Source organism: Podarcis tiliguerta (genome assembly GCF_965153285.1).
Source record: "Podarcis tiliguerta genome assembly, chromosome: 5".
In the NCBI taxonomy this organism is placed as follows: Eukaryota; Metazoa; Chordata; class Lepidosauria; order Squamata; family Lacertidae; genus Podarcis; species Podarcis tiliguerta.
This window is the reverse complement of record NC_139538.1, coordinates 62,434,293-62,456,940: the sequence shown is the minus strand read 5'-3', so window position 1 is coordinate 62,456,940 and position 22,648 is coordinate 62,434,293. Positions and strand designations below refer to the sequence as shown.

Below are 22,648 nucleotides of genomic sequence, written 5' to 3'. Positions count from 1 at the left end.
GTACCTTGAGTTAAGTACTTAATTCGTTCCAGAGGTCTGTTCTTAACCTGAAACTGTACTTAACCTGAAGCACCACTTTAGCTAATGGGGCCTCCTGCTGCCACCATGCCGCCGGAGCACGATTTCTGTTCTCATCCTGAAGCAAAGTTCTTAACCCGAGGTAATATTTTTGGGTTAGCAGAGTCTGTAACCTGAAGTGTATGTAACCTGAAGCATATGTAACCCGAGGTACCACTGTAAAGCATTTTAAAACTTCCCTATACAGGGATAACTCCATACCCTCCAACATTTCTCCAATGAAAATAGAGACATCCTAAGGAAAAGTGGGACATTCCAGGATCAAATCAGAATCTGGGATGGCTCCTCTAAATCAGGGACCTCCCTGGAAAATAGGGAGACTTGGAGGATCTGCTGGAAGGAGGAGCGGCATTGTTTGGCTTGAGCGTGATGCAGCTCAGGCAGGCAGCTTGCCAACATCTGTAGCCTAAACAGAGCAGAGCAAGTTGCAAGCAGCGAACAGAGAAGGGAACAGAGGAGCATTCTGCTCATGGCTTCTGAAGCAAAACAAAACTGCAAGTATGTCACATTTCCAAAAGTTTTTGGGTCTCATCTATCTATCTTGGGAGACAATTGAAGAATGTGCCTTCAGGGGGGAAGTCAAATCATTGGAGAGTTACAGTGCCCGTTGTGGCTGTAGAGACTGATATGGGAGAGACATGTTTTGTTTGCTTTCCAAAAGTAATAAAATATTGGGATAAATTTGGCCATTTAACAAAAAATCTTGTCACAAGTAGAGATTTGCTTCAGTATGTCCGATCCTTACAAAAGCTGCTGAATGATTTTAGGATTAAGTGTTGATTTATGACCTTTCCCCAGAAAACCGACTGTCCCTGCCCAAATAAATCCTACTGATAGTTGTATCATAAAATGTTATTCATCCCCTTTCCGCTGCTTTTTGCCTGCCTCTGAAATACATTGAAATGCCTACTGTGAAACTTGTACATGTATCAAGAAACAAAGCAGCAGGTCTAAAATAAGAAATCTCATAAATTATTGTGGAGCTGGTTCAGCTCCCTCCAGCTAAATCAACGATTGCACTTTAGCTGTACTTGGCTCTTGGTGAAAGAAAATAAGCATTCAACATTTCCATGTGAGGTCACACATCACATGGATCAAAATGTAACTTTAGCTGGACTGGTCCATAAGCTATAGCACCCCTCCTCTGTTATAGTATGAGATTCCTGTATGTACCTAGGGATCACTAGATCTCAGCCAATGGCTTTTTACTCAGGGGGTGTTCATACTAATGCCACCTCACATCCAGTGCTAGTTTTTGAAACTACAGTCACATGTTAGCCACAATCCATAGTCATCCTGTATTGCTGTTTGATGCATTTCCCCCCACCCCCCCAAACCAACTTCAGTCCGACCAGAAAACTGGATGCGGATAAGCAGTAATGTGGGCATAACTAACAGCCACCATACATGGGCAAATGAGAACACACGCACAGATAACAGCTTCATGAAGAGTTTGTGGTGGGGAGGGGGAACCAAAACATCATGCGCATTGGGTGGAAACTTCCTCACCTTCTTTCTGATGTGAACAACAGTGTGCAAATGCAGCTTGAAAGGCTAATGTGTACATATCCTAATAATCTCTGGAGCAGATTTCAGATTTCACGGGGGAGTCTGCAACGGGGCAAAAGGAATCACCACAAACTGTCACCTTCCTCCTTTTCCTGATGGACGTTGAACATCACCCTAAGATTCCATAAATATCCTGTAATTATTAAATGAAAAATAGAAAAGATTGACAGAGTGGCTGGGGAAACTCAGCCAGATGGGCAGGGTATAAATAATAAATTATTATTATTATTATTATTATTATTATTATTATTATTATTATTATTATTATTGACAGGGTCTATTCGCTTGACATGATACAAGCTTGCTCTGGAGCATCTGTTACATCACACTCAGAGAAAGGATCCTGTGGCTGATTAACCCATGTTTCTACTTCTCCTGGCAATGAATTGATTGTCTCCTTAGTACAGGGATGTCCAACAGGTCAATCGTGATCTACTGGTAGATCCCCATGAGATTTTGGTAGATCTCTGGCTCCCTTTCCTTAACATCGCTAAAACTGACTCCTGCCCTGCACCCTCGCCCCACCCTCCATTGTTGTATGATCTCTGGAAGACGGAGCTTTCTCTGTGCTGCTGTTTTGATCCATAGCGATCTTTTTGTAAGTGTCTTTACCCCTTATTCCCATGCCTTTAACCCCCCCCCAAAAAAAGAATCCCCCCAAAAGCTTATTTTTAACCTCTAAAAAAATGGGGCTCTACTCCTCCCTAAAAAAAGCTCAGAAACTTTAGCTGAACCCCCCCCCCAAAAAAAAAAAAAACCAGGGGTAGATCACTGCCAGTTTATAATTCTGAAAGTAGATCGCAGTCTCTTGAGAGATGGCCACCCCTGCCTTAGTAGAATGACTGCTTCAATTCTCCACTGGGAAAATGCAAAGCGTTATGTCAGAGGATTTTGGGAATATTATTTCTTATGTGGTGGTTCTTGCTGCAGCAGAAGCCATATAAGAAAACAGTTGTGTGTAGCTTGGAATGACTAATTATTCAAAGGCGATCTTGTTCTTTATAGGTGGAAAGCTGATCCAGCTACTGTGCCACGTTGATGGAGGTTCTCCCTATGATCTGAATTATTTCATAGAGAAGGTATTCAGACTATGTTACCAGTAGAGAACTCTGCCTTATTAGGCTGAGACAGGCTTCTCAGAGAGGCTACATTTTTCCACATTCCAAGAAAGATTGTGGATAATCCTTAAGCAGCCAAAAATTACCTTTTATGCAAAGCTAAGCTATAAAATGCACATTTTTTTCTTTTTTTAAAAAAAATCCAAATGACATAACCTATTAAGAGAAATGTATCACAACATTGCACAGATGTCAGAGTGGCGACTGTGAGATTTTTGCCTTGCTCTGGCATGTGTGACACAACATGCTTCTTTAAACCATCTGGTTGTAGCTTTCTAAAATTATCCCATGGCCTGGTCCAGTGTTAACTGAGTTAAACTGCTGAGTGGTGTGTCAGCCTTGGCCCGTGTTTCCTTATAGTACTGTGTGGTGAATGTTGACATTTACCAGTAATTCTGAATAATTTCAGAGGTCAATGTCAGAACTCTATGGAACACTATAGTGCAAGCATGGGGATCCTTTGGCCCTCCAGGTGTTCCTGAACTACAACTCCCATCAGGGGTGGTGGGAACTGTAGTTCAACAACATCTAGAGGGTGTGAAGTTTCCTATATATATTTGCTCCAGTGAAGATCGAGGCTGACTAAGTGGCTACAATAAATGTCCAAAAATTATTCATATTTCCCTCATTGACTGCAAATTTGCATTTACTGTGCCATGAACAACAACAACAACAACAACAACAACAATAATAATAATAATAATAATTTATTATTTATACCCCACCCATCTGGCTGAGTTTCCCCAGCCACTCTGGGCGGCTCCCAATTGAGTGTTAAAAACAATACAGCAAGTAAATACCAAAACTGAGCTCCATGACACAAACATGTCTGATATTTTCTGCTGGCTTTTCTATCAATTTAAGAATTGCCAGTGAAATGTTTGGCAGTAAAAGTCACCGAATTCTGGATATTTACTGTAACTCACAAGCACGATCAGACATGGCAATCTGAGGCAGTTGAAACAGAAAGCGTTAAAGAAAGGTTCAGACTGCATGGGTAGGCAAACTAAGGCCCGGGGGCCAGATCCGGCCCAATCGCCTTCTAAATCCAGCCAGCGGATGGTCCAGGAATCAGTGTGTTTTTACATGAGTAGAATGTGCCCTTTTATTTAAAATGCATCTCTGGGTTATTTGTGGGGCATAGGAATTCGTTCATTCCCCCCTCCCCAAAATATAGTCTGGCCCCCCACAAGGTCTGACGGAAAGTGGACCGGCCCCCTGATGAAAAAGTTTGCTGACCCCTGGTTCAGAGTAATGACAGTGAGATGAGAAAGGGGAAGGCCACAATTCAGTAGCAGGGCACATCTTCACAGGCAGGAGGTCCCTCGTTCAATTCCTGGCATTTCCATATAAGGCTGAGAAAGAGCTCTGCCTGACACTTTCTAACTACCCCACACAGAGCTACTTCCTTTGTTACCTTAATGTTCCATACTTAGAAGGCCATTATCTCACCAGGAAGCTAGCCTGGCTATTATAGGAATTGATTCCCTACTGGATCCAGGGATTAGAAGGGAGCTCGTACACACAGCCTACCTCCCCGCAACTCATAACAATACTTTTCATGGTAATAAATAGAGACCATTGGAGTGCATGGGTAAGCTCAGTACAACTTTCTTCAGAGACTAATAATCAAACCTCATAGCTTTGTATTTTGTTCCTAGAAAAACAAGCTGCACAGGGCAGAATGGTATTGAATGTTATAATATGGAGCCCCTATCACTGGATTAATATTGGGCATTTGCACCAACTGTACAGTATACTTGACTACCTAGAAGGCCTCGCCCATCCCTCCTAGAAGACTCAGAGATCAATATTCTAATTGCATGGCATACAGCTCTTCGAAGAAGAGCATAAAACAGCAAATAGACCTCTATTCATTTTCCTGTGTTTTCATTTTTAGCACATGCATTTCTGGGCAGCTCTGACTAATAATAGCTTACATTTCTTTAGGGTTCTATTTCCTCCACAACAGTTATTGCTTCTTTTGAATCCTCCATAAGCAGATATTTCCAAGAATGCATACACACACAAAACCCTCCCAAACCTGCTGCAAATTTTAAGCTTATTTTCCATATATTTATAGCTTTTACTTTACAAAGTCCCTTCCCTTAAAGAACATTCCATAATTTCTCCTTCACTAAGCTTTTTACCAAACTGCAAAAAGTCACACCCATCATCACTTCCTCCAGTAGATGCCAAAGAGAAAACACAATCTCTTTTTTCCTCTCTCTAATTCTAACTTAACTGTTTCTTTGTGCTCTTCCAACACATTTAAGACTTTCCATGTGCACCGTTATTCCTTTCAGAAAGCACAGGTCTGGCTCTCAAGTTCTGACTTTTGCCCTACTAGGAGGGAGTTTCTTTTAATTTGAAAGCGTTGTTAAAATCTTGCTACCATTACCACGAGGATCATGGCCACTGGTCCCATCACCTCCTGGGAAATAGAAGGGGAAGAAATGGAGGCAGTTAGAGATTTTACTTTCTTGGGCTCCATGATCACTGCAGATGGTGACAGCAGTCACAAAATTAAAAGATGCCTGCTCCTTGGGAGAAAGGCGATGGCAAGCCTAGACAGCATCTTAAAAAGCAGAGACATTGCCTTGCCAACAAAGGTCCATATAGTTAAAGCTATGGTTTTCCCAGTAGTGATGTATGGAAGTGAGAGCTGGACCATAAAGAAGGCTGATCGCCGAAGAATTGATGCTTTTGAATTATGTTGCAGAAGGAGACTCTTGAGAGTCCCATGGACTGCAAGAAGATCAAACCTATCCATTCTTAAGGAAATCAGCCCTGAGTGCTCACTGGAAGGACAGATCCTGAAGCTGAGGCTCCAGTACTTTGGCCACCTCATGAGAAGAGAAGACTCCCTGGAAAAGACCCTGATATTGAGAAAGATGGAGGGCACAAGGAGAAGGGGACGACAGAGGATGAGATGGTTGGATAGTGTTCTCAAAGCTACCAGCATGAGTTTGACCAAACTGCAGGAGGCAGTGGAAGACAGGAGTGCCTGGCATGCTCTGGTCCTTGGGGCCATGAAGAGTCGGACACAACTAAATGACTAAACAACAACAACAACACCATTTCCACATTATAACATAAGCCCATGAGCTCAGTGGTGCCATCAGGGCAGGGTAAGTCCAAGGTCTAGTAGGCATGTGTGGAGCAAGGCAATTCTTCAAGTAAACTGGTTCCAAGCTGTTGAGGGTGTTATATATTAATAGGAAACCTTAAATTTGGCTTGGTAACAAATTGGCAGCTAGCTCAGACCTTTGAGCAGAGGTGTAATATGCTGATAGGATCTCACTCCAGTCAGTAATCATCAGGGCCAGTCCAATACATTTTGGTGGCTGAGGCAGACCCCAAAATGATGCTCCCCTCCCTGCCAGGGAATATGGGGTGAGGGAAGAACTAAATCAGGAACAAGGGGCAGGGGGAGAGATTGACATCAGGATCTACTGCTCTGGAGAATCCTGCCGCCTGAAGCAGTCGCCTCACCTTGTCTCAAGGGTGGGCCGGCCTTGGCAATCATCCTGCAACATTCTGCACTAACTGCAGTTTCCAGACCAGCCACAAGAAATGTCCCATATAGATTGCATTGCAGTAATCCAACCCTGAAGTTACCAGTGCCTGGATTACTGTGGTCTAGCTAGGCTGGCCCAGGAATGGTCGCAGTTGTTGCAACAGCTGAAGCTGATAAAAATTGCATTTGTGCAATTAATATCACATCTAGTTTGGCTCTCGGGCCATTAAGAAGAAGGTTTCTGTAGAGAATCAAGAAAAGGACAGAATCCTGAAAAGAACTTTATAGACCCAGACTGTGGACTCTGCTCAGCTGGTACGATTCAGAACCACACTCTCAGCATCTGTTGTGGTGGTGGTGAATAAGAACAGAAAGCTAGCAACTTCCTCTTCTTGGAGGCACAGAAATAGGGATGGGGAGAGAAATTCAGTTCTGTCTGCATTTAAAGGTGAGGCAAACCAATACACAAACTAATTCACACTTCCCAAACCAATACGCAAACATTTGCAAAAATGTGTTTTTTAGGCAAAACTGCACTTAGACACATGTATATTGGGAGAAATTTGCACTAAAATGCTGAATAAATTACAAACTGGTGTGGAAAACTGAACTTAATATTGGGAAATATGAGAAACTGAGAGCAATCGGAAGTGACAGAGTCACCCACTGATATCAGCAACTGAGGGTAGGTAAAGAAGGGAGTGTGTTCATTCTTCAGTACTGAGGATCAAGCTGGAAGTATCATAAACTGGTGAGCTATGCTATGTATTCTGAGCTAAAAAGAAAGAAATTAAAATTCATCAACATGATAACCCAAGTTTTGTGCCAAGAAAAAGCCAAGAACCTGTAAAGACTCTTCAAATTAGCATAATTTTTCTCATTTGTGTTGCATCTTCTACCATTTTGCATAATGTATTCTGTATAATGTATTTATAAACTGGGAAGTACAAGAGGCTATGCAGCACAGTGAAGAGGCATCCTTGATCCCTAGAAATCTTGTTCAGCCCTCTCAGTGGCTTCACTGGACAGTGTTCATAATGCAGGCCTGCCCAAGCCAGCCTGTCTCTTTAAGATTGCCAAGGCTCTCTAGCCCGCCATCACTTACAAGCAGAGCACTTGTGTATCCTTTCAATAGACTAAATACAAAAATGGGTTCCATTGATCAGGGAAGGGGAAAATATACCATCTCCCAGCTGGAGGATTCTCCAGCTGATATGACTGGTGATCCTGTTGAAGCCCTAGACAACCTCTGGGACAACCGAATGGTTCGGGCTGTTGACACAATCACCCCTGAGATCCTCTTCCATTTTGTGGAGCTTGCTTGCCTCCCCTTTGGCCTCTTGTCTTTTGAAGTCTTATTAAAACTATTAAAATTGGTTGTTAGGGTCCTTGTGTGCATTTCTGCCAGACTCAAAGGGTTATTTCCCACTTCGCAAGCTTAGTCTTCCTGATGCAGGTGCATATGACTGGGATTTGTCAGAGAAAAGCAAGCTACTTTGGGTTCTGGTGAGAGACAAGTAAGCTCAGTGCTCTCTGTACTTCCCCTCATAAATATTTGCCTTGCACCCCCAGGTTTCACTTCTGCATGGGGTTAGAGGGAACATAAGGGAAGTGTAGGGGCTGTCTACCAGAGAGTCCCTTGCTTGACTGGCCTACCCAGACTCACAGTCATGGCAGGAGTGAAGCAAGAGTTCCCCTTACATTAGAGTGCCCGCATTCTTAAGTTTAAATGACACTTTTGAATCTGTAAGGACTAGAAACGTCTAAATAAATACAGAATTCATAGGAAGATGACTTTTGTGAACAATGCCGAATTCTGTGGCTACCAAACAACAACCCATACAGAACAGGCAGAACAGCAGGGAATTCTTCCTAGAGGTGGTGTCCTGAGCACATCCAGCCCAAGTGGCTGGTAGTTTTCTTTATTGACAAAGCATGAACTTGCAGGAGCTCCCAAGGTGCACTAAACACACACAAACATGTTCCCGGTGGCTAGGTAGCTCTTACACAGAAGTTGTCTCTGTGCTTGCCTCTTCAGCCCACCTGCCCCCCCGGTCCTGGGGGACAGTGGGGTGGTGGTGGAAGGGATTCTGTCAGCCCCCTCCCTTCAAGCTTTGGCTTCTGTCCTACATCCTGTACCTCCTTCCCCGTCTCTGACTGCTCAGATCCATTCTCCAGCTCTGGCTCCTGCCTCGTGGGAGGCACAAAACCCAATAAAGTGCCACTCCATTCCCTTAGATCAACCTCTGGCTCCAATCAGCAGTGGAGGAAGCCACTTGGGTGCCCATAGGGACTTCGGGAGTCTGCCTGCCTCCTCCCACTCAGCCACCCTACAGCTGGGGGGGGGGGAGGCAGCAGGAGGACTGTTTGGGCAGGGCAGAGAGACGTGTGGCTCAGGTGCACTGCAGGCCCCGTGGTGCGTGCCACCTGGCATTTAGTCACAGTGGTGACACCCAGTGTGGCCCACACCTACCGCACCCCCCTTCCTCTGCCCCTGGCTCCAATACCTCTTCCACTCACTCCTCAGAGCCCTGCCAGTCCCTGACAGGTGGAAATACCATGAGACCTCAAATTTTCATGCCTATGGTTGATTCCAGACAACCAGTTTAATGAGCATTCATTCTGATTTGTTTGCAGGGAGGTTAGATGACATTGTGTCAAAGGGCATTTTCCCATCACTTTCCCTGTTAAAAAGAGGCTATCTATGGGGGAAGAGAGGTTTTTTTAAACAAGCAGATTTAATTGCATGGTCTGAATTTGCTGGGATGTGATTGAATCCCATCCCCAAAGAGTGAGTCTGGAAATGTCCTAGGTGCCATTAAAAGAAGAAAGAAAGAGCAGGGAGGTAACATTTTCATCATTTGTCTTTAATGGTTTAAATGGAAATGGAAATTCAAAGTGCTGGTTTTGACTTATAAAGCTCAGGACCCCAATACCTCTCCCCATATGAACCAGTCTTGACCCTGCAGTCATCATACGAGCAGTGGCGTCACAATGGGGGGCGGGGTGGTGGTGCGCCCCAGGTTCCATGTCTACGGGGGTTACAAAAAGTCACCCCACGGGGGCTTGTGGCGGCGCAAGGAGCCATTGCGCCACTGAAGCCGCATGTGGAGGATCCTCCGTTCGCGGCTGCAGCCGCAAGCAGAGGATCCCAGCGCCATTGACAAACCGCTAAGTACAGTGCATATGCGGCGTCGCACGCATGCGCTGTACGTAGCGACGCTGCACATGCCCTGTATAGTGGTTTGCCGCTGGCACCACTCCAGTGCCATACAGATGGTGCTGGGATCCCTCTGTCGTCACTACAGCTGCGGAGGATCCTCTGTTCACGGCTGCAGCCACAAGCAGAGGATCCCAACACGCTGGAGCGGCACTGGTGGCTATAAAGCGCATGTGTGGCGTCATTACGTACGGTGCATGCGTCGTACGTAGCAACGCCACAAATGCACCCTACATAACGACGCCCGCCCCGGCCTTCCTTCGCCCCTGCATATGAGGCCCTTCTCTGTGTAACCCTTCTATGGGAGATCTGGAGGGTGGCAACAGAAGAACGTGCCTTTTCCGTGGTGGCTCCCCGCTTGTGGAATGCTTTCCTCAGGAAGCCTCGCCTGGTGCCATCATTACATATCTTTAGGCTCCAGTGAAAAACATTTCTTTTCCACCAGGCCTTTGGCTTTTAATTACCTGTGGCCTCCTACAGTAGGTGGGACCTACTAGTCCTGCCTTTAAAAATATAAATGAATTTTAGGTTTCCCCCACCCTGTTTTGTTTTGTGCTGGTTTTAATGTATGTGTTATTTATTGATTGTTTTAAGTTGCTCCAAGTTACCTTTTTAAGGGGGCACTAATAAGTTTACTAAATAAATAAGAATGATAAATAATTGCTACATGTAATTTTAGTAAAGAAACATTAGGCAGCAAAAGCAAGGGCAACATTAGCTATACAGTGTATTGGCTGTATGTTCATCCTGTCAGTCACAAGAGATGGCTGAAGTTCTGTCAGTGCCTTCTGTTCCAAGCAGAAGAGATGGCATTCTCCAGTGTTTATCTGCTGAATGCTTCAAATTGCAAAGAACTGAAACTCGATAGCAAAGTTGTCAGCACTCAGGCAAATGACTTCATGAGCATTTTTAAAAATAACGGTGTGCAAGGGCATCAGATGAGTGTGCACTGCAGCCTTTTGAGGGAAAGTGGTTTTGAGATGACTGAGATGCTCAGCCCTGGAAAGTACCGTGGCTCCTGAACTTGCACAGTAGGAGCTAATAATAAACACTCAGCACTCGCCCTTTCACTGGCACGAGGGCTAGCTGGTGTTCACTGTTGCTCCCCTTATTGAGATGGCTGACCTCTACAAATTCATCAGTTTGCCCTCTAGGTTGGATGAGTGGAGAAAGAGAAAGACAGTACAAGCCACAACGGTTTTACTCTTATCCTATATGTGTGCAACTGTGCACATTTGCATTGCCGCAACCCGGAAGTGGCCAAAAAATGGGGCAGGGTAGGAGCAGGTTTAAAAGGGACGCGGGTGGCGCTGTGGGTAAAACCTCAGTGCCTAGGACTTGCCGATTGTATGGTCGGCTGTTCGAATCCCCGCGGCGGGGTGAGCTCCTGTCGTTTGGTCCCAGCTCCGGCCCACCTAGCAGTTCAAAAGCACCCTTAAGTGCAAGTAGATAAATAGGGACCGCTTTATAGCGGGAAGGTAAACGGCGTTTCTGTGTGCTGCGCTGGTGCTGGCTCACCAGCTGCAGCTTCGTCACACTGGCCACATGACCCGGAAGTGTCTTCGGACGGCGCTGGCTCACGGCCTCTAGAGCGAGATGAGCACGCAACCCTAGAGTCTGTCAAGACTGGCCCGTACGGGCAAGGGTACCTTTACCTTTACCTTTAGGAGCAGGTTTATACACGCTCTGCCAATGCACACAGGGGGTCAGGAACATAACCCCTGTGCAAAACAGCTGTTGCCTGTACACCAAAATTAAAGACAATGGTTGCCTCCAGATGACATGACTATTGTGCAATCAGCCTGAATTCTACACATACAATCTACATGGGGGGATCAGACAGTGTAATCAATTGGTTGTTACCCCACTCTTTCCTCTCAGGTTGCCTCTCAAATTTCAAACAGCAAAACCTCAATTAAAAAAAAAAAGATTTGTGTGCAAGAGCACTGTGGTGTAACTTTTTTGTGTTGGTGTGGGGATGATCTGTGACATCATGGGGGCTGTGCTTTAATACCACACTTCTGCTACCAAAATGTCAGTGGTGCTTCTTGGCACAATCACGAAACCACTGGTCTGCTTTACAGAAACCAGTGGCAGACTTAGATTTTGGGGGTCCTGAAGCTTGAACTGTTATGGGGGCCTCTTCACAAACAGTGAGATTTGGGTAATCACTGTTATCGTATTCAATGCTATGTTTAAAACTTACACAATGTTACACTGATTATCTAAACCAGAGGTGGTTAGCTTGTGACCTTCCAGATGTTGTTGGCCTCCAATTCCTATCAGCTGCAGCCATTATGGCGAATAGTTAGGGGCGATGGGAGTTGCCACAGTTTAGCTACCCCTGATCTAAACTCAAAGCTTGATGCAAACTAAGGAAAACTATTAAGGCTGCCGCCATAGTGGAGGGGAAAGTCAGTCTATTGCAGGAGGCCTTCAAAGCTCAGGGGCATTTTCATCATGTGGCCCAGGGTTGCATGTCCCAAAGATGAGACTGAATATAAATAGCATGAAAACCCCAAAAATGCTTTTTGCATACCCCAGAGCAATGCTGAATGGAATTTCGGCCGTTTGATTTTGTGCCGTTTATCTGCTGAGGCTTTCTCACTCATTGTTGTTAGGGCGGGGGTGGATCCTGCATGTTAGCAAAGAAGAACTTCAAAGAGCATTTCCAGATTGCTGGTGTATTTTGCAAATGTAAGTCATGATGACACCCCTAAGCAACATTATGATCCTGATCAAGATTGGGTTACCATTACCAGCACTATGCACCGGGCCAACACCTCCTCCTGAAGAAAAATTGAGTTTTCTCTCGCCCACCACCCTGCAAATTGCTGGCATGGAGGGGTGGAGTCATCCAAATCAGGAAATAGCAGGGCAAAAAAGGTTGAAGTTCCCTTGTGACTCATGCGAAGGAGGTCTCAGTCTGGATCAGCTTTTGTGTTGGGGAGAAGCTATTTTGCGCTGATATTTTGCCGAGCTTGGCCCAAAGTTCCTTCAAATCTTATTTAAAGAGGTACTTGGCTGCTGGTTGGCTGAACAAAATACTCTGCCTAACTCTAACCCTTTGCTGGTAGTTGGAGGTAATCGGCTGATGTTTTCTCAAGAGCTGTTAATGAATGGAGATGTGTTTCTGAACCGGCAATATACCTGCAGAGCTATGTCTGGGTGAAGAGCTCTGCCTGCTTTGTTTCAGCTGGAGCTGGCTAAAACTGTGGCATCTCTGGGGTGCAGCTGTTGCTTTTGGGAGTCAAATGCAGGTTAAGTGGTTGCACCATCGGCCTTTAGGAGTCTTTCTCCCAGAGTGCTCTGCTTGTATATTTGTATTTGTATTATTATTAATTAAATTTGTGTGCTGTCCTATACTCATAGATCTCAGGGCTGTTAACAACATAAAAAACACAAAATAAGAACAAAAACAAACCAATAACCCTTCCCCCCTTCCACAACACATTCAAAAGGGCACTGGATGTCAATCAGCCAAATGCTGGGTTAAAGAGGAACGTTTTTGCCTGGTGCCTGAAGGTGTATAATGAAAGTGTCAGCTGAACCTCCCTGGGGAGATAATTCCACAAGTAGGGAGTCACTGCGAAGGAAAAAGCCTGTTCTCGTGTTGCCATCCTCCAGACTTCTCACGGAGGAGGCACGTGGAGAAGAGCCTCAGAGTCTGGGTAGGTTCATATGGAGAGAGACAGCCCTTGAAGTATTGCGGTCCTGAGCAAATATTACGAAGACACTGTAAGTCTGCAGAGCTCTCACAGTCAAAGAAACAAATCCTTTGTCATGTTTCCACTGGACTTCCCACTGCTATGGGAAGCAGGGAGCGATTTAATGGCATTTTCATTGCAAGCAGATTGAAGCTCTTTGTTGTTAAAAAGAACCTTTTGGTTAAAGGAAATTTGCTTCCTAAGCCTTGCTGATGGAAGAATAAATGAGCCTTTCATTTGCTAACACTTTCAGTGCATTTTCGCTGATGCATCACAGTTCATGAATTCTTTGTCCGTCCACAGGTTGGCCAAATGCCAAGCTTATGCAAACAGTTGTAGCAGCAACTTCAATCTGCAATTTGCCATCTGAGTGACGCAGACTTATTTTAGTCTCTTCAAACCCATCTTTCCTTATGAGCTCATATCTGTGGCTCCTGACAGATCTGAAAGTGGCCATCTGCCAGCAACACAACTATGCTAGGAAAAATGATGTATTTTAAAGTCAAAGTGGCAAAAAAACAACCCCTGAAATTCCATGTGCAGCCATAGAAAAGCAAAATCTTTTGGAGGAGCTGGCCAAGGTGAAAAATTGAAACCAATGTTACAGAACAGGTGGATTCTGTGCCCACCTTAATTCAAAATCTAAGACTTCAGCCAAATTATTTTTGTTTTTTAAGGTGACAAATGCAGACAGAGTTTGCTATTCATGTATTGTTTTGAGATTTTATACGAGTATTTTTCCTCTTTTGAGTCATCAAGGAAGCATGGCCTATAGATGTAGACTCTTCTGCTGCTGAATCATGGGCGTAGCCAGGATTTGGGGGGGGGGCAGGCCACTTGTGGAGGGGCAGACCCTCAGTTTGCTATGTATTTTAATGTATTTTTACTGCCCCTCTCTTGGCTATGCCCATGTGCTGATTCAGTGAACTTGGATGGATTTAAGAGGATTGCATGAATTTATGGAGGATAAGGCTATGGCTACTGGCAGCAATGGCTATGCTTTGCCTCCTCACTTGGAGCATCTAAAGTTGCAATCCTATGTGCACTTAATAATATCTTACCATGAAATTGACTGTATGATTTCAGTAGAAAATGCTTATAGTTGTGTGCTAAGAGAGTCAAACCAGAAGGTGTTAGCAGTTTTTATTTGGCAAAAGATTCAAAGATGGTCAAAGTTAGCTTGAATCAAAAGGAAAAAAACGGTCCTCCTCATTCTAGCTCTTACTGCTCCTTCAAGTGATCTTGGCTCTTTTACAATTTATAGTGCAGAAACCTATACCACTAAGGCTGTAATCATATATGCTTACCTGGGAGTAGAGTTTGGGGGAGAAATTCAGTTCAATTCATGCACAAATGCAAACACAGCCATCTTCTGAAATTCACACTTCTCCAAATTTTGCAATGCAGTTCTCCAGCCAAATAATACATAAATGCATATACTAGGCTAAAGTGTGCGTGTAAGAGATGTTAGAGGAAATAACATGTAGAAAAGCATTATATTGGGGGGTGGCTTTTTTAAAAGTGTACATTATGCAAAATTGCATAAAACTGTGTATATTGGAAGAAATTTGCTAGTGAATTTTCACGAGCTTATTTTTTAAAAACGCAGTGATGTGAAAATACAGGCAACTGAAGATTCAAAAAGTGAGAAGCCATCCCTACCTGGGTGTGAACTCAATTGAACTCTACAAGGATTACTTCTGAGTATGTATGCATGGAATGTGGTTAATAAACCATTTAAGAATAAATGGATAAATATTATCTTGATGCTACTCACTTTAATGCTTTAGGAGAGCCACTATCTATCACAGCAGCTAAGACAAAGATGAGTGTGTTTCATTCTGTGAGCTTTTTTTTGTTCAAAACTGGTTTTTTTTACAAAGAAGAAGACAAATTCCAGTGAAGCCTTTTGCAGTATTCTCTGTACTGCAAGACACAGTTGCTTAGTAAAACCTGCCAATTTAATTATGAAAATTCAGGGCTGCTTATTTGGTGATGATATTGCCTGTTTGTATAATACAGTACTATTAATCTCATTCTTTTCAAGTAATAGAAAGATTATAACCTTTAGAAAGCACAGGCTTTTCAAAGTGCATGCAGGACCTCTTACCTACTTAAGACTCCATCTAGTGTTGCTTTAAAATAATTCACAGAAAGGATGAAGGAAAGGAAGCTTGAAAGCACTAGTGAGTTGGAGTATTACAGCTATTCACTGGCCCTCTCTGACGTAGGGAGGAACTTTCCATCAACACAACTGCTGTATATTATATTAAATATCCATAGCAACACCTTAAAATAGAATTCTATAAAACTGCACCGTTATCCATTTCACATTATAGAGATCACATATTTTGCCTTCAATGCCTCAATGTGCAATATGATGTATCTTTGTCAAATTACAATGGAAGCAGCAGATAGTGGAGGAAGTATTTATCAAAAGAGATGTTCCCATTCAAAGACAATACAGTAGTAGCTGTTGTTATAGTATAATCCATATGCTGTGGAGGGGGCACTTGAGGAGTGCAAGATGCAGGGCATAATGTTCTAGGAGAAAGGTGATCTTGTGGCTGTTGGAATCAGAGACACTTATGTCAAATAAGCTGAGGTTTAGCACTACTTGAAGTCATCCAAATTTCTAAACTAATCATGGAAGAGCCAAAGAAGCAAGGACTGAGATGCTACTCTTCCCTTGCTCCTGACTGACTGTGGGAGGGCATCTAAGATGCCTTCTTCTGGTTACTGACTAGTTTTCTGTGGGAGACCTAAAGCAAGTTTAGAAGGAAACCGATTTTTTTTAAAAAAAATCACAAACACAATCATGGTATAATGGAATTATAAGGCTACAATATTCAAAAGGTTATCAGATACATCTCCCTCACATCCTTAGTCCCAGTTCTCTTCCTCTAGTTCAAAGAAACATGGACATGAAGGACACCAGGGGGTTAGCAGACTTAGCAGCATCTGACCCTGTGCTCTCCCTAGATCCCTGATCAGCTCAGATAACAAGGGAGAGAGCTTGGACTGATCAGGAGTTAACCCACATGCTACATGACACTTTATTACAGTGATCCATTAGATCCCGAGGGTAAAGCAAAGTTCATCAGATAAATTTTTACTCAAGTGCAGGCCTACTTGCGTCATACAAAAGTTATTTATTTAGATACCAACTTTCAAGGCTACACAGACTACAAGACTACACAATGTATTTCATATCATTGGGTGGGTGGGACAATATGAAATCACCATTGCACAGTAAAACCAGTACCAGAAGCCAAGGGAAGGCTACACAGTGCAGGTGAAGCAGCATAACAATCTGACGCTCCAAACACTGTGTGAACACCATGCAGGTCTACCTGGCACCTCACTGCTCTCCTTCTCAGATAAGTAGCACCACTCCAGGCTGTCCCACCATGCCAACAACTACTGCACAGCTGGAATCCTGTTAGGGAGGATGCCCTCTTGTGTGTTGACATATATTGCACCCTAGGCAAGTCCAGCACCACTAAGAGGGTGTGTCACCACCCCCAATCACAAACTCTGGGCAGGTTACCTGTCGGAACATGTAGACTATCAAATTTCTAGGTCCTAAGCTGTGTAGGGCTTTATATGAATAAATGAATGAATGTTTATGATTACGGCAAACAGCTAGCATACTAGGCTTTATATGTTAATATAAGCACCTTGACCTTAGCCTGGTAGCGTATAGCTGACAATTGCAGCTCCCTCAGTGCCAACGTTACGTATTTTTTGTGAGTTGCCCCACTGAGCAGCCTTGCTGCTGCATTCTGCACCGGCTGAACTTCCAAACCAAACCTAACAGCATCTCCACAGAGCGTGTGGCAATAATCCAGCTACAGAAACTTAAAGTTTAGTTATTAATGCTAATATTTAATCTATTCATCAGTGCTCTTTCCTTAAAATTATCTGTGAAAGAGTGATAATGCAAAAGTTGTCCCCATGAAAATAAACTAGACATAATTAATAAAATAGCTGAAGCATACATCAGGTATTACAATAAAAATAGAACTTTATATGGTGGTAATGTAACATACAGTACCTATGACTCATTTCTAACTATAGATCAATTTTCAATACAGGAGGGGAGGCAGGCAATTTGAACCAAGCAAGCATTGACATGTTTTCCTAGCCTTTAAAAATGTTAATCTAAGATTTCAGTGCTTGTTCATCTTCTGTGGCAACCAACACCCTGACTTTAGGCACTGCATGGGGTAACACTGCTAATTCCCATGCACCCAACACAGGGTATTTTTAGGCACGCATTAAAGCTCTCTAGCTGGGAATCAAAACCACAACATCGTATCTCACTCCAGAGGTATCATTTCTAACCACTGCCATTCAGATGGCACTTAAGTCATGCATCCTTAGTTATATTTGCCAAATGCTAGGCCTTGAGACTTTGCCCTTGAAGGTTAGCATGATAGGTTCAACAGTAACAAGGTCTAAATGTGCATTTGATTCTTTTCCTCGGCATATAGCAGCTCCTTTGTTGGTTTCAACAGATAGGTAAAATGATATAAATTATTTAACTAGCGCATGAAGAGTTGTGTGAAAGAACTCGCGTGTTCTTATATCAGTCTAAGTGGTATAAATGTCATCTTTCCTTTCTTTGAACATTTATTTCTCTAAATAACAAATGGATGGTTCTTCTTTTGCTTTAATCACAGTCTTGTACCGATAACTGCCTGCTCTATTGTTTCAAACTCCAAAGGGATCCACAGATTTAATGCTGCTGCTGATCATATGTCTATAGGGTCTCAACCTCCAATTTCAATTATTAACTTCTAGAGTTCTTGATGTTTAGAGTTCAAAAATATCTGATACACACTAAGATCACAATCCTCAACACACTTACTAGGAAGTAACCAGCAGTGCTTCATATTTGTATAGCATTTTCAAATGTTCAAAGCACTTCCCAGACATTATATAGGGCTCATCCACACTTACCTTTTGCCCCACACTTTCTCGACACAGGTATGTGCTTTAAAGCGCCATGTCCAAATGCTTTTCTTTTCTCTCTCCCCATCCATGGTGCCATCCCAATGAAAACACACTCTTTAATGCTGAATTGGAAGAAATGGCAATTCGGGTTTTCTGCAAATTGCCATTTGCTCTGATTCAGTAGCAAAGAGCAGGATTTCATGGGAAAAGTGCCAGGGCAAAAAAAAAAAAAAAAGGCTCAGACAGGGTGCTTTAAAGCACAGAACTGTTCCTAGAAATGCTGTGGAAAAGGAAGTCTAGATAAGTCCCTAATTATGAACCTCACAACTCTTCTGTAAAGTAAGCCAGCGCATTTTCTCTGAGGTAAGCTGAGCTGAAAGAGGTAGGCTTGCCTAAGAATACTTTGCAGCAGACAGGAGATTCTGTGTGTGTGTGTATTTTAATGGTTTGTCTTCTCTGATATTTAGCTGTTCCTGCTGCACTGATTTCCTGTTGTATTATATTGAATTTTGCATAAACTGCTGGTGTTGTTTGTAAAATGTTTAAAACTTTCTGTAAATTGATTTACAGAGAAACACTGATAAAGCAGTTGGTGGCATGCCCACCCCAAAACTTTTGCAGGCATAAACAGTACTGAAAGTGGGATCATATATAACTGCTCTGATACTATCATGAGCACTTGAAGGTGTCTGGTTACCATTTTGTAGAAGATTTTCAAGAGCATACTGGAACTTCAGGTTTGCGCTAAACATTTTAAAAAGAATCAGACTTTTTGCTGTTGGAAAGTGATAGGGAAACACATTGAAAAATGTGGGACAAAGAAATTATTATAAGGAAGATGTATAAACAAACACCTTGCAAGTGATTAATGTAAGGTGAATGTTCATAGTCATAAAGTTGCCAAGCAAACAAATCAAAATGAATGCTCAGTAAAGACCAGATAGAATTTATGTAAACTTTGTGAAAACAAATCAAGATGAATCCTCAATGAACGAGTCATCTGAAGAAGCCCTTGAAAGAGGGGAGCATATAATAATTCTGCAGGCCAGGATATACAAATGGTAGCCATGTCAACAAGCTGATCTGGGATGGGAGAGGAGGGCAGGGAGGAAAACATCAACAGTGTTAGTTTTGAAGGTGTCTGCTTTTCAGCTCATAGTACTGACCCCAATTTTTACTTGTACTCAACACGTTTAGTTGTTTTACATAACTAATTTTCATATGAAAATAAGTAATGTACAAGGAAAGGGTCTTCTAAAGGGCATGCATGAGATAGAGAACATTTTTTCTAGTTATTCCAGACACCTGTTGTGAGAGGCAAATCCATGCCAGGCTTCCCGTATATTGACAAGGAGGAAAAAGAAGGTTTGGCCCCCCTGATGAAGCTTGATTTGTGAAAACTGTTGTCAAATAATACTCTTCCTGGAACTGATTCAAAGCATGTCCAAATACTCTGTATAACATGTGCTTGAAACATTAGGACATGAGCTCAGATACCTTGCATAGCTAAACCCTGACATAATGGGGGACTTATGTTAACTGGGGAGCGGGTGCATATGTGTATACAAGTACAGCCGTACCTTGGTTTTCAAACAGCTTATTTTTCGAATGTTTTGGTTCCCGAATGCCGCAAACCAGGAAGTGAATGTTCCGGTTTGTGAACTATTTTTGGAAGCCAAACATCCAACGAGGCTTTCGCGGCTTCCAATTGGCTGCAGGAGCTTCCTGCAGCCAATCAAAAGCCACGTTTTGGTTTTCGAACATTTTGGAAGTCGAACAGACTTTGGGAACAGATTCCATTCGACTTCCAAGGTATGACTGTAGAGTCAAGGAAGCTATTACAGGTAAGAAGTCTTCCTTGGGAAAACTGATGTCTTGTCCAAACAAAAGACACAAGCTTGAGTGAAAGAAATGCAAGCAGCTAATAAGAGATGCAAACAAATAATTCAAGGAGCACAAGGCTGAAAACCTAAAGACCAACACAAGAAATTCTTTAAATGCATTAGAAGCCAAGTATCAGGTATGGGGAAATGAGACACAGGTATTGAGAGTGAGGAACAGAGGGAAGCATGTGACAGTGAGGGAGTAAGAGATGTGGGTAAAGTATTTTTCCCATTTCCCTTCTCTCCCTTCCTCCACCAAGCCTTCCCCAACTTCAAATTTTGCTGTCCCTGCTCATCTCCTAACTTTAAAAGATAGCTATATACCAGCGATAAGTATTACTTGTAACAGTTCCCTAGGAAGATAGATTTCACTACAGTGGTACCTCGGGTTACACACGCTTCAGGTTACATACGCTTCAGGTTACACACTCCGCTAACCCAGAAATAGTGCTTCAGGTTAAGAACTTTGCTTCAAGATGAGAACAGAAATCGTGCTCCGGCGGTGCGGCAGCAGCAGGAGGCCCCATTAGCTAAAGTGGTGCTTCAGGTTAAGAACAGTTTCAGGTTAAGTACGGACCTCCGGAACAAATTAAGTACTTAACCCGAGGTACCACTGTATTGTGTTATTATGTTTATTCCCACCTGACCATTCTTGACTGACTGACTGATTAAGGACAATGCCTGTCAGAAAGTGAAATATGGCATTTTGATCTTCATTTCTAATGCCTTTGTATACTTAGTGTTGTTGCATAAATAAACCACTTGATTCTTGAGAAAAACTATCAGGGGAGAGAAGAAAGATTTGATGCTCTATTTATAGAACAAAACTGGGATGACAGATTGGATTCCAACATTCAGCTTAATCTGTAAAATTTTAACAACCAGGATAAAAAAAATGTTCAGACTGAGAGCAACATGATTGCATTTGACATACACAATACAAAACAGTTCAACTACGCTACTTATTTGAAACTCATACTCAGATGCTGGCAAGATCTAAGTGTTCCATTTCACAAGACTAAACATCGGCCACCTAAAATGTTATTACACATACAACCTCTAAACTCTGTATGAATAGAAATGGCATGATCACTTGACAGGTGACTTTGAAAGAAATTGAAAGAATCACTGACTAATTTCGGATTATAATCTTAAATTACAAAGCGTACCATCCTAGACATGCTTATTGAGAGAGTAAGCACAATTGATGTGTACTTCCATGTAAACGTACGCTGGGTTGCTGTTAAAGCATGATTCTCAAAAGTTCTTCTTAGGCTGTAATCCCAAACACACTTACGACCAAGGAAAATGCCCTGTTGATTTACTTTGAAATAAAAAAAGCCTCTGATTACACTACTCAACACTTCTAAAAACAATGCAATTCCTATCACCAATTGAAAATTTTGGAGTTTCTGTAATGTAGAATCAAGCAGCTAGTCTATGACTGCCCCTTGATGGCAAGAATGGGAAGAGGAATAGCAGCCCATTACTTAAACTGCCATTCATATACCGGTACTTGCATTTCTGTGGAATAACACTGTTTTTAAAATATGCAAGTATAATCTATCCCTATACATAATTATTTAAGAAAATGCTAAAGTTAATTAGCTGACAAGATCCACCTGTTTTATACATGCAAGTAATTTGGATGCTGATGTTCTTGTTGTAGAACATAAACCAACACAAATACCTGTGGCAAATATAATCCAGATTCTTTTTTAAAAAATAAAATAAAATAGCCATTTTGCTGATCTAGATTCCGCCCACCCCACCCCGAAAACAGATTGTACAAATGTTGATTCCCTCACTATTTCTCTGGGCTGCTGCAGTTTTATCTTCCTGACTGCTGCTTCCCCAACCCCAACTGATATCCAAGTCTAGCTGATATCCATTAGAAAGTTTTGAATGGACTCAAATTTGAAACTGCTGTTCATCTAACAAAAGTATAGAAAATGTCTCTAGCATCTGTCTCCATACCAGAGATTACAATGAAAAGTGGTGATTTTAGGGATTATTATTTTTTAAGGAAACTGGGTGGTGAGGTGAAGTGGGGGGTGGGGGGTGGAGAATCCTGGAAATAAATTAGTCTGGTTAGCTCAATGTCTCTTCTGGACAAATTCGTGGAAAGTTTATTAAAGATCAAATTATCAGGAATATAGGATAAGTCCTGCTGAATGAGCATCAACATGACTTCAGCAGCACCAAGTCTTATATCACTAATCCTTTAGAGTTATTTGAGAGTGTCAACAAACACATGAAAAGGAGTAATCAGGTATACATTGTGTACTTGAGACTTTAAACTAGGAGTGGGGGACCTGCGGCTTGTGTGCCAATATTTAACACACGAGGCCATTTTCTCCAAACCATGCCCATCAAATAACATCACTGATGATGTCAGCTGATGGAAGGAGAGGGTTTAATTCTGCATTGGTTGTACCACCCCATTCCCAGGAGGGAACAGGATCTGGCAGCCTAGGCAGCAGAATTTAATCTCTGCTAACCACCTGATGAGTAGAGATTACAGTCCTTTGCATTCTCCTTTAAGTGAGCAGGATGGTGGCAGGGAAATGTGAGACCAACATTGCTGCCACCCA

The 22,648-nt window shown here is 42.7% G+C and overlaps 1 protein-coding gene across 1 annotated transcript in view; it reads left to right on the top strand.

Annotated features, from left to right (window-relative positions):
• Window positions 1-288: 288 nt before the first annotated feature.
• Window positions 289-22,648, top strand: part of HECTD2 (HECT domain E3 ubiquitin protein ligase 2) — a 58,652-nt gene continuing 36,292 nt past the window's right edge. Inside the window, exon 1 of the mRNA XM_083443668.1 lies at window positions 289-576. The gene's annotated coding sequence lies outside the window, so the exon portion shown is untranslated. The remainder of the gene's footprint in view (window positions 577-22,648) is intronic.